Source organism: Ambystoma mexicanum, chromosome 10, assembly GCF_040938575.1.
Source record: "Ambystoma mexicanum isolate Mex_15411 chromosome 10, UKY_AmexF1_1, whole genome shotgun sequence".
Classification (NCBI taxonomy): Eukaryota; Metazoa; Chordata; class Amphibia; order Caudata; family Ambystomatidae; genus Ambystoma; species Ambystoma mexicanum.
Window position 1 is genome coordinate 431,033,802 of NC_090932.1, and position 16,083 is coordinate 431,049,884.

Here is a 16,083-nt window from a genome sequence, read left to right on the forward strand (position 1 = left end):
AAAAATAAATCTGCATTTGTAAGCCTACCAGTTATTCACAATTTAGCAATGGGTGTAGGCTAAACAACGGCAAGTACTGAACATTGTAATAAAGTAAGGGCACACAAAAAAGGTATTTGCTGAGGTTTTAGTGCAGCAAAAATAAGGATTTAGACATTGCTTATCATATAAGTTAGATTGCTAATAAAATAATATTTATTTAGCAATCTTGGCTAATCAATTTTGGAGTACTAATTTATGCCTTGAAAGCCAGTTTAAAAAAAGTGCCTTAACAGATGCAAATGCATCGTGGCAATCTTCACGAGGCTCCTACTAACACATGTATTGCGACAACTTGAGCAATGCAATCTAGCCCCATCCGCCCTTCAAAACTCCCGACATCTACAGTCACCCCACTACTAGTAAATCATAACCTGAAAACTTATGGCAGCTCGTTCATCTGGGATCATGCGTCGCAACCATATTATAAGGATTTGCTAATAAGAAACTGGGAGGACTACAGTAAATAATACACTTTATTTTATTCAAAAAACACTTGAAAGTGGGTTCCACACACAGTTAGGCATAGAAGAAAAAAAACAAAAACCTCAACTTCAAATATAAAGATTACAGCAAACAAACAATCTAAATTATACCTTTCTAGCCCTAGCCAGGCACAACATTTGCCCCTCGGACGTCCACATGCACAGCACACCATTTCTTACTTACCAAGAGTCAATTATCACTGACTACTAGCAAGTGCACGTTTTGTGACCAGTTTATAATCCAAATAATTGTGTGCAACATACCGCTGGATTACATAAAGTAAAGACACATAAAATCAATTTAAAAAAAGCAAAATGTAACCCAGCGGCCATGACCTTCAAGGTATTGACAAGATGTCAGTGAAAAAACAAGGTATCCATAGTCAATCGTCTACTTGTCTCTTGCAAGTCTTAAACAACAGTTTGCCAACCCTACTTAAAAATTACCACAGCTGGACTGAAAACAACACCTACAACGCCTTACTTATAGTCTCACTGGCCACAGTCTCAACTTCCAATAAATACAAATCCGAAGAACAGGGATGTCAATTTCAATCAGAAATTACTTATAATAAAATACAGTATTTAAGAGTAGGACATAACGAGAAAACAAACAGAAAATATATTTAAAAAACAGGTGACATAAACCCAACCGTAGTCAAAGTGTTTTGTTTTCAGCTCCCGCCACCCCCTCGAGTAAATGTATTGTTTCCAAGCCCCTCCACAAGCTATAACTGCTTATATTTACTATTAATAAGCAGTCAACGTACTCCCTTTCTTTTTAAAGAGCTTTGCATCCACCCCACCCAGACAACATTCAGGCCCCACAGTTTGAAGACCAAAGCATTAACTTAAGGGGGGTTGGGAGGGAATTCTGCAAACTAACGAGGAGTACTACTTAAATATACAAAATTACACGATTGGGCATCCCTGGAGGAAATAGTGGTGTTATGTAAGGGGTTTGGGGGGGCAACCCTCTTTGGTAGAGAAGTTTAGGCAGAGCTTTGAAGAGACAATTGGGTTGGCTTTGATGGTTGGGAGGGAATTCTGCAAACTAACGAGGAGTACTACATAAATATACAAAATTACACGATTGGGCATCCCTGGAGGACATAGTGGTGTTATGTAAGGGGTTTTGGGGGGGTGGCACCCTCTTTGGTAGAGAAGTTTAGGCAGAGCTTTGAAGAGACAATTGGGTTGGCTTTGATGGTTATAGGAAGTGGGTTACAATGGGGCAAGTGAGCAGAAGCGTGAAAGGGCACAGTGAGGGTATAGGACGATGACAGAGGAGGATCAGAAGGAACGAGATAGTGAGTAAGCCGATGTACAATCATAAAGTGTGTCCTTCCTTCTCTGTGACGAAAAGTATTATGAAATAGCTATCATTTTCACTGTGGCAGCATATGTACCTTTGGTTAGTTCATTCATAACAAAGTCAAACTTGATGTAGAAGTATTCTTGAAGAAAAGGGGGGAAAAGAGCAAACAACCTAAGGGGGGTGGGGGGGACATGGAAGAGAAAGTAAAAGTTAATATGTAGGGAAATAGACAAGAACAAAGATGGAATGCAAAGGGTTGATGTGGTAGATGGGACACAGAACATAGAGATAAAGAATAACGATTGCATGGTATGCATTTTCTTTACCCTGAGTTGTTCGAGGGGTTCATCTTACAGAAACTGTCTAGCTCGATCAACTAAGGGCTAATTTTCGAGCCTAATGACGGAGGAAATCAACAATACCTACCAAAAGAAAATCAGTTTTCTTACAATGCGTACCATATATGCAGGTGCGACTCTAAAATGTAATACTCCACCACAGAACAAACCATGTAAACAGTGTACTTGATGCGAGAAGGAGCGGGTGTTCCACGAGATTGCTACAGGAAAAAAAAAAATCGAAAAAACTAAATACCAAGTCCTAAGGCTTGGCAGCGCTGTGGGACTCTCGAGATCGGAACGGGACCACATACAAAGCAAGGGCAGATTGCGGAACAGGCGAGATAAAAACGGTTAAAATAAATGAATAAACAAAGGGAAAACAATTGGGTAGCCAATGACCGGACAGTTACAGCGACATAACAGAGCACCAGGTTCTCTCTTTTTTTTTTTAATGCACCACGGTAGCAGGTACATTAAATCCGTCTTCCAGCTAAGAGAGTATTCATGTAGATCCCCAATGAGCATACATGCGCGCACTCTGTGCACATGATTCACGCCTCAGCGTCCCCCAGCCTGGCACACGGGATTTCCTAAACCGCCGCTACCACGGCGCTCAGTTGGTAAAGTTAGTGCAGGTGCCCGAGCGGTCGGCAACTCGCTGCGCAGGCACCCCTTAAGCTACGTTGAAAGCAGCTTTTGCCTCACCTTTCGGACAGCGAAGCCCAGGAAGAAGTCCGTCAGGTAGATGCCAACCTCGCCTGTGCCGCAGCCGCTGCTGAACGCTTGCCCTGACAGCGGTCCCTGATGATCAGTCTTAATTTTTCCTGTCAACTGCGCCCTCAGGAAAGCTCCAGCTCACCGCCGGCACCCATTGGTAGAGCGAGCGAGCCATTCTATTGGCTGCTGCTCGAGGAGCCTCAGTGGAAGTGACGGAAACGCGGGGCGGGCTCTGAAGTAGGTGAAGTGGCCTGACGAGCTGCGGCGGTAAATTTAAACCTATCAAAGAGCGGAGGAAAGTGGCACCAGCGCCCACGTGCCCAGTTCTGCATTGGTAAGGAAGGGAGAGGCTATAGCTGCGCATGAACCCGCGTAAACATGTGTTAATTTGGATTAAGTATATTGCCCCTATAATTTAATCTGCAGTTTTCGAGACAGGTAGAGCACAAGCTGCTGGTGTGTTCTTTGTGAAGCAGCATTTTTCCTGAAAGCAATTTTTTTTAAAAATAGCATTTCTCCTCATAGTGTTTTGTTTCCAATCATTTAAGTAAAGGTGAATGCTCATTTTTTAAAATGTCTAAGACTTTTAAATTAACAAAATGGGCATTTCTGTCATGGCGATTGTTTGTCATTTTTAAATTGCAGGTGTTGGGGGAGGAAGAGGAGAAGCTGCCCGTGTGTATGCACGGCTTCAGGGCATTTTAACTCTTTCAGTTTAAATGGGCCCTCTGGCAGCTGTCCTTGGTTGGCAGTTTTACAACACAGCAAAGGGTTACTTGTTTAAATTCATGACATTTAGGGGGTAATTCATAGAATTCGGCGCAGAAGTAGTGCATACGGGCAGCGCAGAGAGGGAGCGTGCGCCAGCCGTGTGTGCCAAACAGCATTCTGGTGCACCACGTATTCATGGATTTCCCAAGCCATTTGCAGCCGTGGCACAGCGAACATCCCACAGCGCCAGTTACGCCACCAAGAATGCCCCTTGCACAAGGAAAAGCCATAGAAATCCCCAATGCGGCGCAAAGGGCCGCGCTAACCCTGGACCAGCTTACAGGCCCCCTACACTGTAATTGCGTGGAAAACTTCGCGTACCCAGCTCGCATCAACCAAAATGCATGAAAATGGATTCGCGCACCACCTTGAATACGCGTACCCTGCCTGCGTCAGGCAAATTGCGTCCCCCTGTGGTGTGGGCTGCCTGCGGGTCATGGTCAGGGGTGATGGGCTGCCTGTGGGTCATGGTCAGGGTCGATGGGCTGCCTGCGGGGCATGCTCAGGGTGTAGACTGGTCCCTTGTGGTGTGGGCTGCCTGCAGGGCATGGTCAGGGGTGATGGGCTGGCTGCAGAGCATGTCATGGGTGTAGGGAGGACCCCTGTGGTGTGGACGGCCTGCGGGGCATGCCCAGGGGTCTAGGGTGGTCCCCTGTGGTGTGGGCTGCCTGCAGGGCATGGTCAGGGTGGATGGGTTGCCTGCGGAGCATGGTCAGGGGTGTAGTGGGGGGGGTCTGTGGTGTGGGCTGCCTGCAGGGGTGAATGTGGCTCCTCATCACACTGGTATGCGAATCTGGGGGTACGCGAGTGAGCTGTCACACGATTTCACTGGCGCGAGCGGGGTGCGTGTTTTCCGGTTTACGCGATTGAGCATTACATGCGATTTCACTGGCGCAACCGGGGTACGTGTATTCCGGGGTACACGAGTGAGCTTTACACGTGATTTTGCTGGTGCGAGCGGGGTACGTGTATTCCGGGGTACACGAGTGAGCTTTTCACGCGATGTCGCTGGCGGGATCGGGTACGTGTATTCCAGGGTACGCGAGTGAGCTTTACACCCAAGTTCGCTGGCGCAAGAAGGGTACATGTATTTCAGGGTACGGGAGTGAGCTTTACACACGATTTTGCTGGTGGGAGCGGGGTACGTGTATTCCGGAGTACCCGGGTGAGATTTTCACGCGATGTCGCTGGCAAGAGCGGGGTATATGTATTCCAGGGTACGAGAGTGAGTCCTACACGTGATTTCGCTGGTGGGAGCGGGGTACTTGTATTCCAGGGTACGTGAGTGAGCTTTACACGCAATTTCGCTGGCGCGAACGGGCTACGTGTATTCCGTGGTATGCGAGTGAGCTTTACACGCAATGTCGCTGGCGGGAGCGGGGTACGTGTATTCCGGGGTATGCGAGTGAGCTTTACACGCGATGTCGCTGGCGGGAGCGGGGTACGTGTATTCCGGGGTACGCGAGTGAGCTTTACATGCGAATTAGCAGTGCGGGTCCTCCCGAGTGTGCCCTCCCCATGCCCCACAGGCAGCCCACACCACAGCCACCCCCTCCACACCCCTGGTCATGCCCCGCAAGCAGCCCATCCACCCTGCCCTGCAGGTAGCCCACACCACAGGGGACCACCATACATCCCTGGGCATGCCCGGCAGCCAGCCCATCACCCCTGGTCATGCCCCTCAGGCAGCCCATCCACCCTGACCATGCCCAGCAGGCAGCCCACACCACAGGGGGGGGACACTTGCAACCCCTGACCATGCCCTGCAGGCAGCCCACATGGCACCATGCACTTGTGAGCCCCGACACATGTCCCTCCATCCCACCCCCATTGACGACAACCTGCCAGCAGGCCCCGACTCATGTCCCCCCACCAGTGACGTGCACCTGCCAGCAGGCCCCGACTCATGTCCCCCCCAACAGTGACGGGCACCTGCCAGCAGGTCCCGACTCATGTCCCCCCAAACACCACGTCATAACAATACAGACCCATGGCCCTAATGCCAACCCAAATCCCACCCCCCTAATCCCCAGTACAAACACACAACTATCCATTGCACCCACTCCCTAGTAAATTACCCATGCCATGAGAGTCTGAAAAGAACCAGCATGCCCATGAATAAATGTCTTACAGAGCCACAGAGTGGCAACACATGACTGAGCCAATGCTCATAGAGACATGCACAAAACCAATGAGAGTAGACCACACCAATAATGAAGATGAAATGTATTAAAAAGAAAACAAAATGACAAAATGAAAACCATACATGCAAATGAAGAAATTATGAATGCAATACCAAAAAGAAAGTAAAATGCAAGGAAAAATTAAAATCCAAGACATGAAAAATAGAAAGTGGTCCATCGTCAAAGTCCATAGAAATAAATCTAAAATTTAAAACCATAAAAAACCATTACTCCACGGGATGACGTAAAAAAGAAAGTCTGTACATGTCCGGAACTATACACAATGTAAGCCTCAAGGGTCCGTGATCCCAAAAATAAAGGAAACCTATCAAAAATACTATCAAAAACAGAACTTTTACCACCTGTGTCCACCACCACTGAAAATTAGCCCCCCAGTGTAAAACCTGTGATGTGCAACTCTTCTACCCCCATTTTGAATGCTACTGTGCCAAATGTGATACCACCTGTGTCCACCACCACTGAAAATGAGCCCCCAGTGTAAAACCTGTGATGTGCAATTCTTCTACCCCCATTTTGAATGCTACTGTGCCAAATGTGATACCACCTGTGTCCACCACTACTGAAAATGAGCCACCCAGTGCACAATCTGTCATGTGCAACTCCTCCTACTCCCACAGTGCAACCATGCCCACCACCTCACCCACTCCTCTCAAACCACCCCCCCCCAGCCGTTACTGAACCCCATTTGAAATGCGCCATGATCAACGCCAGGTCCATCAATGCCCACGCTCTTGACATCCACGACCTCCTAACCGCCTATGACCTCGATCTGCTCATGATCTCAGAAACATGGTTACATGAGGCCTCCGGCCCGGTGCTCGCCCTCGCACTACCCCCTGGATATTCCATCACTAGACAAGATCGCCTCTCTAAAGGGGGAGGTGTAGCAATTAATGCCAAAGACTGCCTCCCTATCAGAAAGGTAGAGAAATCCTTGAACAACCACAGTGACTACCTTCAAGTCAAAATCAACCTCTCTCCCCACTTTACCATTGCTGTTCACACTGTCTACCGCCCTCCAGGCCCGATAGGAGACTTCCAAGCCTCCCTCATCCACCTCCTCTGTGACAACCACAAAAAACAATCAAAAGCCATTCTACTTGGAGACGTTAACCTAGGTCTCCTGAACAGTAAGGACCCAGCAGCCAAATCCCTTGACTTAGCCCTCAAGGCTCTAGACTACAAGAATACCATCTTTAGCCCAACTCACACCCAGGGCAGAACTCTCGACTGGATCGCGCAGCATAACTGCCCACACATCATCACTAGAAACACTCCCACCCCATGGTCTGACCACCATATCATCACCTTTAGCATCCTCACCAATAGCGCCTCCACCCCCGCACCCCAACCACTGCCACCCTGCCTCGCTAGAAGCTCCCGCCAGCTCACAAAGGAAAGGCTACTGCCCTTCCTCCAAGGCCCAGCCTTCAGACCTCCTTTCTCCACAGACCCAGAAACACTTGCAACAACCTACGATGCTGCCATCAAAGCAGCTATCAACTCCATTGCCCCACTCAAACCCCGTAAGTCCAAACCCACCACCCACTCCAACTCCTGGTTCACCCCGGACCTCCTCTCACTCCGCAACGAAAAAAAGGCTGCTCTTACACAGTGGCAAACGTCTCACTCTGACAAAGACAAGATGATCTTTAAAGCCTGTTCCACTAAATATAAAAAGGCAATCACCCAAGCAAAGGCCAAATCTTTTGAATCCAGAATCTCTGAAGCCCAATCTAGCACTTAAGAAATCTTCGCCATTTTCAGGGAACTAGAGACACGCACTCCCGTCCCCCAGAACTTCACCAAAGACAAAGCTTGGTGTGATGATATACAAACAGCCATGCAAACTAAATTGAGCCTTCTCCAAAATAAAATACTAGCCACTAAACAAGCCCTACCCAATATGCACATCCCTGTCCCACCACTAGCCCCGGAACCCCCCAACCTTTTTCCTTCAAACCCATTCAGGAAAAATACATAATTAACATAATGAGGAACATCAAACCCTCTAATTGCAAAGGTGATGCATGCCCAGACACTATTGCAAGAAATGCACTGAAGCGCAAGGTCCCTTTCTTACAGCCTTTGTAAATGCCTCCTTTGCCACAGGGAAAGTCCCTACCTCCCTCAAGGAAGCCTGGGTCCGCCCTCTCTTAAAAAACCAAGTCTCCACCCCACCTCCCCCAACAACTATAGACTTATCACCACTGTCCCATTCCTCCTAAAAATACTGGACAAAGCAGCCTACCTGCAGGTTCAACACTTCATTGAAGAGAACAAACTCAAAGGATTACGCCAATCTGCTTTCCGCCCCAGACACGGGACTGAAACCGTCCTACTTGATCTGAAAAAGCAGATGGACGATGCCAGAGACATGGGCAAATCAGCACTTCTCTTCTTGACCTATCCGAGGCTTTCGACCTCGTGGATCACAACGTCCTATGCCACCACCTCTCCTCAACTGCCAAATTCTCCCCTGACGCCACAGCATGGATCACCTCCTTCTTACAAGACAGAACCATGCAAGTATTCTCTGACCTAGCCTCTGCCTCACCAATCATCATACTCTGTGGTGTGCCCCAAGGCTCCTGCTTCTCACCCACCCTCTACAACATCTTTAACGACCCCTTTTCCTCATCCTCCACGCTATTGGCATTTCCTACACTAACTATGCCGATGACACACAGATCCTCCTCACCCTCACCGGTAACTATGACACTGACTCCCTGACCCTCAACAACCTCTACAACACCATCCAAGCGTGGATGGCAGACAATGGACTATGCCTCAACTCCGACAAGACTGAACTCCTCCTGGTAGGTTCCCCCAACACGCAATTAAATCTAGACTCCCAATTTAGTCATTTCACCATCGACTCCATCAAAATACCTGTCTTAGAATCAGTCAAAACTCTTGGAGTCTACTTGGACTCCAACCTATCCATGGATAGACAAGTCAACGCAATAGCCTCTGCAGCTGCATATCATGCTAACCTAATCAACGCAGTCAGGCTGTTTCTCTCCAAAGAGAACTGCACAAACATAGCCAGAGCCATCACTGGTTCTAGGCTTGACTACTGCAATGTACTCTTTCTAGGCACCTCCAATAAAAACCTAGAGAGGTTACAAGTCATACAGAATAGTGCTCTCCGGGCTGCCCAAATCATTACCAAAAGAGAACACATTTCGGAGGCCAGAAAACTAGCCCACTGGCTCCCAATAAAGGAAAGGATCGTCTTCAAAGCTCTGACACTGACCCACAAGTGCATTCACCTCACTGCTCCTCCTTCCCTCTCTCAAAGGATCCACCCCATCTCCTCTACAAGGCCAACCAGATCACCATATACCAACATGCCCTCTGTGCCACTAGTAAAAAGAGCCAGAGCGGGCGGATCCAGCTTCCCATACCTGGCACCCACTCACTGGGACACCCTGCCTCCCACAATCTGAGGTGAGGCCTTCCTCGGTGCCTTCCGCAAAGCTATGAAAACCACCCTCTTTACATAAGGTGTGTCGCATCAGTTGAATACCTATCATTTGACCCACTGCATAAGCTGCAATGTAATGACCAATTGTACCAGTCAGAATATCGGTATTATGACTTGTAGTATTCATAATGTGCTATTGAATGCTACTATTCCTTTGCCCTTGTAACTAAGCTCTTGCAAGTAACAGCGCAGCAATGCCCTTGGCCTGTTTGCACACTATATAAATATAAATAAATAAATAAACTATATACAAAAAGGAGGAGCAAAGTCTGTGGACTCCAAATCATAAATTAAAAGAAAGGAAACCGATGCCTAAATAACTGTCATGATGCCTACCCCCGGGGACCCAGACCAAGTCCAGCAACCCCGGAAGCAGGCATCAAGTTACCCCAAGCAAGCCCAACAACCCTTGCTAGGGGCTATTTGGGTGCAGTCCTGGCGCCTATGGCGCCAGGCTCATATGGAGGTTCAGTCCTGGCGCCATAGGCGCCAGGCTCATAGATTAAAACTTACCTGATGCAGACCATGCTGCAAACTTACCTGACGCAGACCATGCTGCAAGAGCTCCAAGCCAAACGAGGCTTGGAAGGGACTATTTTACCTAGGGACTATTTTTTTACTCGGGTGGGGCTGGGGAGGAATACTTACCTGGGACTACTTTGGAGGCTATTTAAACCACGCCTGAAGAGCAGCACACGCTTCGCGTTATTCTGCATCCAGCAGCGTAACGCTCTCCGTGCCTGCAAGTCTGCATCCAGTCATCTGCCACGCCCGCCTCGAGTTTGGAGCTCCTAGAAAAAGGGAGAAAGAAGGAGAAAAGGTTAGAACAAGAGCAATACCTTTGATCCTTACCTGAATTCCTGATCCATCGCGCCTTCGAGCTGGAAGAAAGAAGTTATTTTATGCGCGTCGCCTCGTCTGCTGCAGCGCCGCGCTGAACTCACCGGCCTTCGCAGCATCTTCATATTTCACCGCATCCTCCTGCATGTTACCGCCGCACTCCGGCACCTAAGGAGAAGACAAGAACAGCAAGGTGAGCCAATGGAATACACAGAGGAATACCCCCCATAGACTTACCTGATTTTACCACCGGGGGTACAATTCTGCTTCACGGGTCGGCGCAGCTTCCACTGCATCCTAGCCGAACCTCGGCCCCTAAGAGGAAACAAAAGGACAGCAAGGTGAAACAAGGGACTAACAAGGGGAACCCTCCTCACCACAAAAGACTTTTCTGATTTTACCGCCGGAGGCATTATTCCCCGAGACTTCATACTTTCTCTCAGCGCCTGAATAAGGGAGAAAGCAACAGGTTACATATGGACATTATTTTATCGAACTGTGTTTGATAATACAAATCCTTACCAGAACATTACCGGTTGCCACGAGGAACTCTTCAGTAGGGTCAAGCTGCAACCTGCAAGGAATCAGACAAGAGTGAAAGTCAGGCATTTGAACTCTTACGAACTACATACTTACGGCATCTTGCAGGGAATATCGGAGTCAACATTGTCCTGGAACTCACCAATTCCTTCGAGCCAGTGAAGCAACTAGTTATCTACGCGCCCCTGCGCTCAATGCAGGATGGAGAGCTCATCTTTTCAAATCATCAGGTGAGACTATAAGAGGGAACATCCAAGGTGATCAGTGGGGAGAACAGCGGGGTGGGGGGATTTACGCTCAACCCCACGGGTGGTTAATTCCCTTTCTCCACTTGCAGAAGAATATTCCTACGGGCCAACCAAACAAAGCTAGGTTGGCCAGTTCAGTCTGTCATCTCGGCCCTACACATCACATTGGTGGAGACCGCAGCAGTCCAGTCCAGATCGACGCCTCTGTGGGAGCCAGGTGAGCGTAACAATAACTATGTACAAATACAGCAGGCTAGTCCGACGGCTCACTCACTGATGTTTCCGGGCCACGCCATTATCGAACTCCATGTCGATGTTCCGGAGGTGGGCCTGTTCCCTGGCCTCGAGGTCTCGCAGGGATGCAGCCATGGCATCCACCAACTCCCTGCAAGGCACTCAGCCCGCCTCAAAACCCAGTTCATGGAGTTCTCCGCCATGGCCATCCTGAGCCGTGCCCTCTCCGCCAGTCGCTGCTCTGCATCTGTCTGCTGGCCCAACCGCTGCCACACGGAAGACACTCCCAGTCCTGGGTCCTCCTGCCCCCGGGATGTTGATGGCCCAAGCAATGATGTCTCCCACGCTGAGCATGCTGCTGCCTCCAATGCAACTGCCTCTGGCACCACAACGGCATCCAGACTGATGGAATCCCCCGGGGCCGTTGTGCACGTCCCCTGCTTGTTGATGCCTGCACGTCCTCCATTTGCTGGGGTCCAGTTGGTGAGGTGGCCACCCCTGCTGGACCCCGACTCCCGACTGTGGCAGGGTTGTGTTCTCTACCAGCCTGGCCGCTAGCTCAGGTGCAGCTCCACAGGGGGACAAGGTGATACTTGGGCGGGAAGACGGCACGGAGGACGACTGGCACATAGGGGGTTCAGTTGAGGAGGGGGTTGCAAGAACATCCAGCACACGGAGGAACCCAGTGCCGACGACCTGTCCTAGTAGTTCAACGCGCCCAAACAGGTATTCGAAATGGCGTGCATTGTCCTGACGAGAACCCTGCACGTCATCCTGAATACCACGTGCGTACAACGCCAAACCAGCTAGGACAGGCTCAATCCGGTCACGGATTGCCACGTCCGCAGGGAGAGGAAGGCCAGTTGTTGTTCGCGCATCCCCTCCCTGAAAACGGGTCTGGACGAAGGCATCCCTGCTGGTGTTACGCTCACCTGGTATCCACAGGGACGCCACCCAGCCGGGTTACTCGCTGGTATGCTTCTCAGCTTTGCCCTGATGTGGTCTGCGGGGAAGGTTCTGCCTGAAAATACAGGCGGACTGTGTTCAAGACAGACCGACTGGGGTAAGTATCCTTCCTCCACCCCTGTATGATTTCAGTCCCTCTGGCGCCCTCTCCTCACCTTTTGGTAGAATTAGGCGTGCTCTCCATCCTGCCTTCTTCACAGGGGCGCGTTGTCTTTCATGGGCGAGTGCGGTCCAGTTACTTCACTGACGCCGGCCCGTTTGATATTGTTCAGGTAGGTCTTATTGCTGGTCTTTATTTTGTTGCTATCCTGCAAGCCTTTCTTTGTTTAAAATGTCTCTTTTTTCTCCCTTAGGTATGCAGAGCTTCAGCGTGGCGAACTGGCTTGGTTGAGCCCCGCTGGTAAATGATGGTGCATTAAGAGCGCTATGATGCGATAAGTAAGCGCTATGCGCACGCTGCAAAGTCTTGCCTTTGCTAACCTGTATTTTCCTTCCTTGTAGGTCGCAGTGTTCTTCAGCGCAAGTGGAATGTTCGGAGTGGTGCCAGCCGAGAGACGACTAGCCAGGTAAGCCTTTTGAGCAGTTCGTAATTTGTAAATGTCTCTACTGCTTTCTTTAATGTTGCCTCTATCTTCCTCTTTCAGGTCGTTCTGTCCGGGAGGCGTGCAGATTCGAGGAAGCTGTTCTCAGTAGCTGTGAGTGTTTAAAGATGAAGACTGCAGGTAAGATGCTGCTGCTAATGATGTTCCTGTTGTCTCCTTGCAGGTTCTGCTTCTCTGACGTTCGAGGGAATAGCTGGACACGGTGAGCATCACGTTGCAAGCTGCAAAGTAAAGCGAAGTGTGTTGTCTTGCTCGGGTGTGGTTTAAATAGCCCCAACAAAATAGCCCAGGTAAAGTAGTCCCTAGGCTGCCACACCCAAAACACTAGACCGCATAGCTTGGTTCTTATGAACCAAGCTATGTGTATGCCTCCATGTTGGCTGACAATACAATAAAGTAGTCCCCAAGCACATTGTTTTTCATGGTGTATGAGCCTGGTGCCATAGGCGCCAGGACTGGCCCCATGAGGGCTTTTGAAGAGGATGCCAGGCTCTAGAGGCCCGAGTCCTGACTCCACCTGACCAATGGGTTTGCCAGAGGCGGTTTTGGGCGAGGGTCGTGACAGCTGGTGCCGGATGAAGCAGTCACAGGATTGGAGATAGGATTACACACAGGTCGGCGGCCTGTGCTGCCTCCTGTCCCTGCCCCTGGACTGCACAACTAGCACCAGTGTAATCCCCCCTTCGGGCCCCGTGCGTGGGGCTGTCACGGCCTCCTCCTCAACCAAACCCCCGACCAACTGGATGACTTTGTGCCGTCTTCCTCCATAGGCCCCTGTGGCGGCTCAGCTGCCCCTTCTGCTGCCGAGGAGTCCACCTCCAACCTCCTCCTCTTGGACCTTCCCTCGGCAGCTGCGGCCATGGACGCGGCACCAGACTCCTCACTCCCGGAAGATATGATTACCTGGAAGGGGAGCTGGGCCTTGCGTCTCCGGCTGGCGGTGGCATCCCTGCCGCTGTGCTCCACAGCACCGTCTCCACCCTCTTCATCAGTCGACGCTGCAGACAGGGAGAGATAAAACACAGGCATCAGGGCACTGTACAATGGTCTGATACACACATGACAGTTGCACATGTGTGGCAGTGTCAAACTTCACAGATGGCATCACACTCCCCAACACACAAATCATTTGAACCCACACATATGCACAAATTAACAGGAATCGTGCAGCAGGCATCAGCATCCATACACACGCAACTGCATGAACATCCAAGGGTGGAATGACGTCACAAGCAACATGGAGAGTGCCAAACACATGCACACACGCCACCAGACAGGCATGCATCTGTACATCTCCACCACCTGTCACAGTGCAATCATCGGTAACTATGTCACATCTGCCAATCGGGTCCCTACATGTCTGTGTCACATGCATCCATGGCATCTCACAGTCACCCACCCAAACAGACACACACACATGTACCCCATGCACGTACATGAAGGCGTGACGAGCATCCATGTGTCACACCCCAAACATGCAAACGTGTGCATCTTCACATGCAGTTGTGCATCATGCTTTGGAACACATACACCATTGATGTGCATCACACATGACTGGACTCACATGCAGCACGGTCATGTCCCTGCACATACACATCCATACATGGGCCATGTCAGACATATGTCCAAGCTGCGCACTCCTGGCACACCTCAACATGCACTGCATCCAATGAGTATGCATGAACACTTACCGCTCGACGGGTCTGCCTCTCGAGGACCTGGACGTGAAGGGCTGGGTGAATGTGTTCCAGGACCCTCATCTGGTCGGTGGTAAGCAGGACCCAGCACCCCACTGCATCTGCTGCGTCCAAGAGGCGCCGGGCCTTCCCGAGGATCCTGGACCTGAAGTCCTCCCAGTGCTTATGGACGTGTTTCAGGTCGCGGGTTGCCACCCCCTCCGCGTTGATGGCACCCACGATGTCCAACCAGATCCTCTCCCGTCCATCCTTGTCGGCGCATGCTCGTCCGAAGAGGGCATCATAATGCACCAGGACTTGCTCCACCAGGATGCCAACTTCTCCTGCAGTGAAGCTGGCAGCCCTCTGCCTCTCTGCTGGGGGGTCGCTACTGGTCGCAGGTGTGGGTGGGCAACTGGGTCCTGGGACTGGGCTGTGGAGTGATGGAACAGCAGTCAGGAGTCTTCTGTTCCAGCAGGGGTGGTTACAGCAACTGGACCCCTGCAGATTGGTGATGTGCAGGCACCAAATAGCAGGGCAGGTGGCCAGCAGGCAGGCAGGCAGCAGCAGATGACTCGTGGGAGGTTGGTCGGGGTTCTTGGGAGCAGGAAAATGGCCTTCAGGGCAGGAGCATGGTCACCCGTGTGTTGTTGCGTGGCCAGCTTGATGCAGAGTGAATCCGCATGTGAAAATCAGCACGTTTGCGTGAAAATCGAGGAAAGGCCCTTAGCGCGTAAGTGACGTGGCACGCATAGGCATTGCTGTGCGCAGGGGTTAAAGGTCCGCATAGGACGCCATTTTCTTGTACGTGCTTTTTGTGGAGAGCGAGCGTGTGATTCTTGTACTTCTTGTCGGTTGACACGCGATTACTTCACAACGGTTGCAGTGCATACTCCTTGTTTACTGAGGCAGAGCTCAATTCTTCTTTTGGTGGGAGTGTTGCCAACGCACACACACGTGTCTTTTTTCCATTCATTTTCCAGGCAGATGGGGAGTCGCGCACGTATTTTTCCACTGTGGTTGCCCCGTGTGTCACATACCCATTCAGAGGTCATTGTAGCCTGCGTGTAACACGCGTATGCATTTTTTGTGTTTCTGGGTGCCACAGCGTACTGCGGGTCCTTCATTCCACGCATGTGGGCTACCAAGGGGTCGCATGCATGTTTTTTTTTGTTTTTGGGGTGCCTGAGTGTTGCGTGACGCGTCATTTTTCCCCAGGAGTCGCAGACAGCCTTGCAAGAGCACATGGGGTACCTATTCCATCTAGTACCCTGCCCCCTTCACCCCAATTGCCCAGGACAATTGTTTTCTGCACCTCCCATTCGCACAAGTACATGTTTGGGTGGCGACCAAGTGGTAATGGAGGCAAAGGTGGCCGACCTCTAAGAGGTGTCCGCAGTAGGGGACGTTTCCAGGATGAGCAGGGTGGCCAAGGTGGCAGTAGTGGCCAACGTGGGCAGGGTGGCCCAAGAGGGCAGTGTGGCCAGGACCATTCAGAGACACCTATGCCCCCCCTAGTGGGTCAGGGAGATGCAATTGACACCATCCCAGCTCAGGCCCTGCTAGCCCGGCCCGGATTGGTCACCGAACAGGCACAGGATGACTCACAGGC

The 16,083-nt window shown here is 50.6% G+C and overlaps 1 protein-coding gene across 2 annotated transcripts in view; it reads right to left on the bottom strand.

Moving 5' to 3' along the window:
* The window catches only part of PIK3CB (phosphatidylinositol-4,5-bisphosphate 3-kinase catalytic subunit beta), a 2,502,085-nt gene extending 2,499,005 nt beyond the window's left edge, over positions 1-3,080 (bottom strand). Inside the window, exon 1 of one of the 2 annotated variants that reach the window (XM_069617988.1) lies at positions 2,889-3,080. The gene's annotated coding sequence lies outside the window, so the exon portion shown is untranslated. The remainder of the gene's footprint in view (positions 1-2,888) is intronic. The other variant, XM_069617990.1, reaches the window with a different exon arrangement.
* Between the last annotated feature and the right edge of the window lie 13,003 nt (positions 3,081-16,083).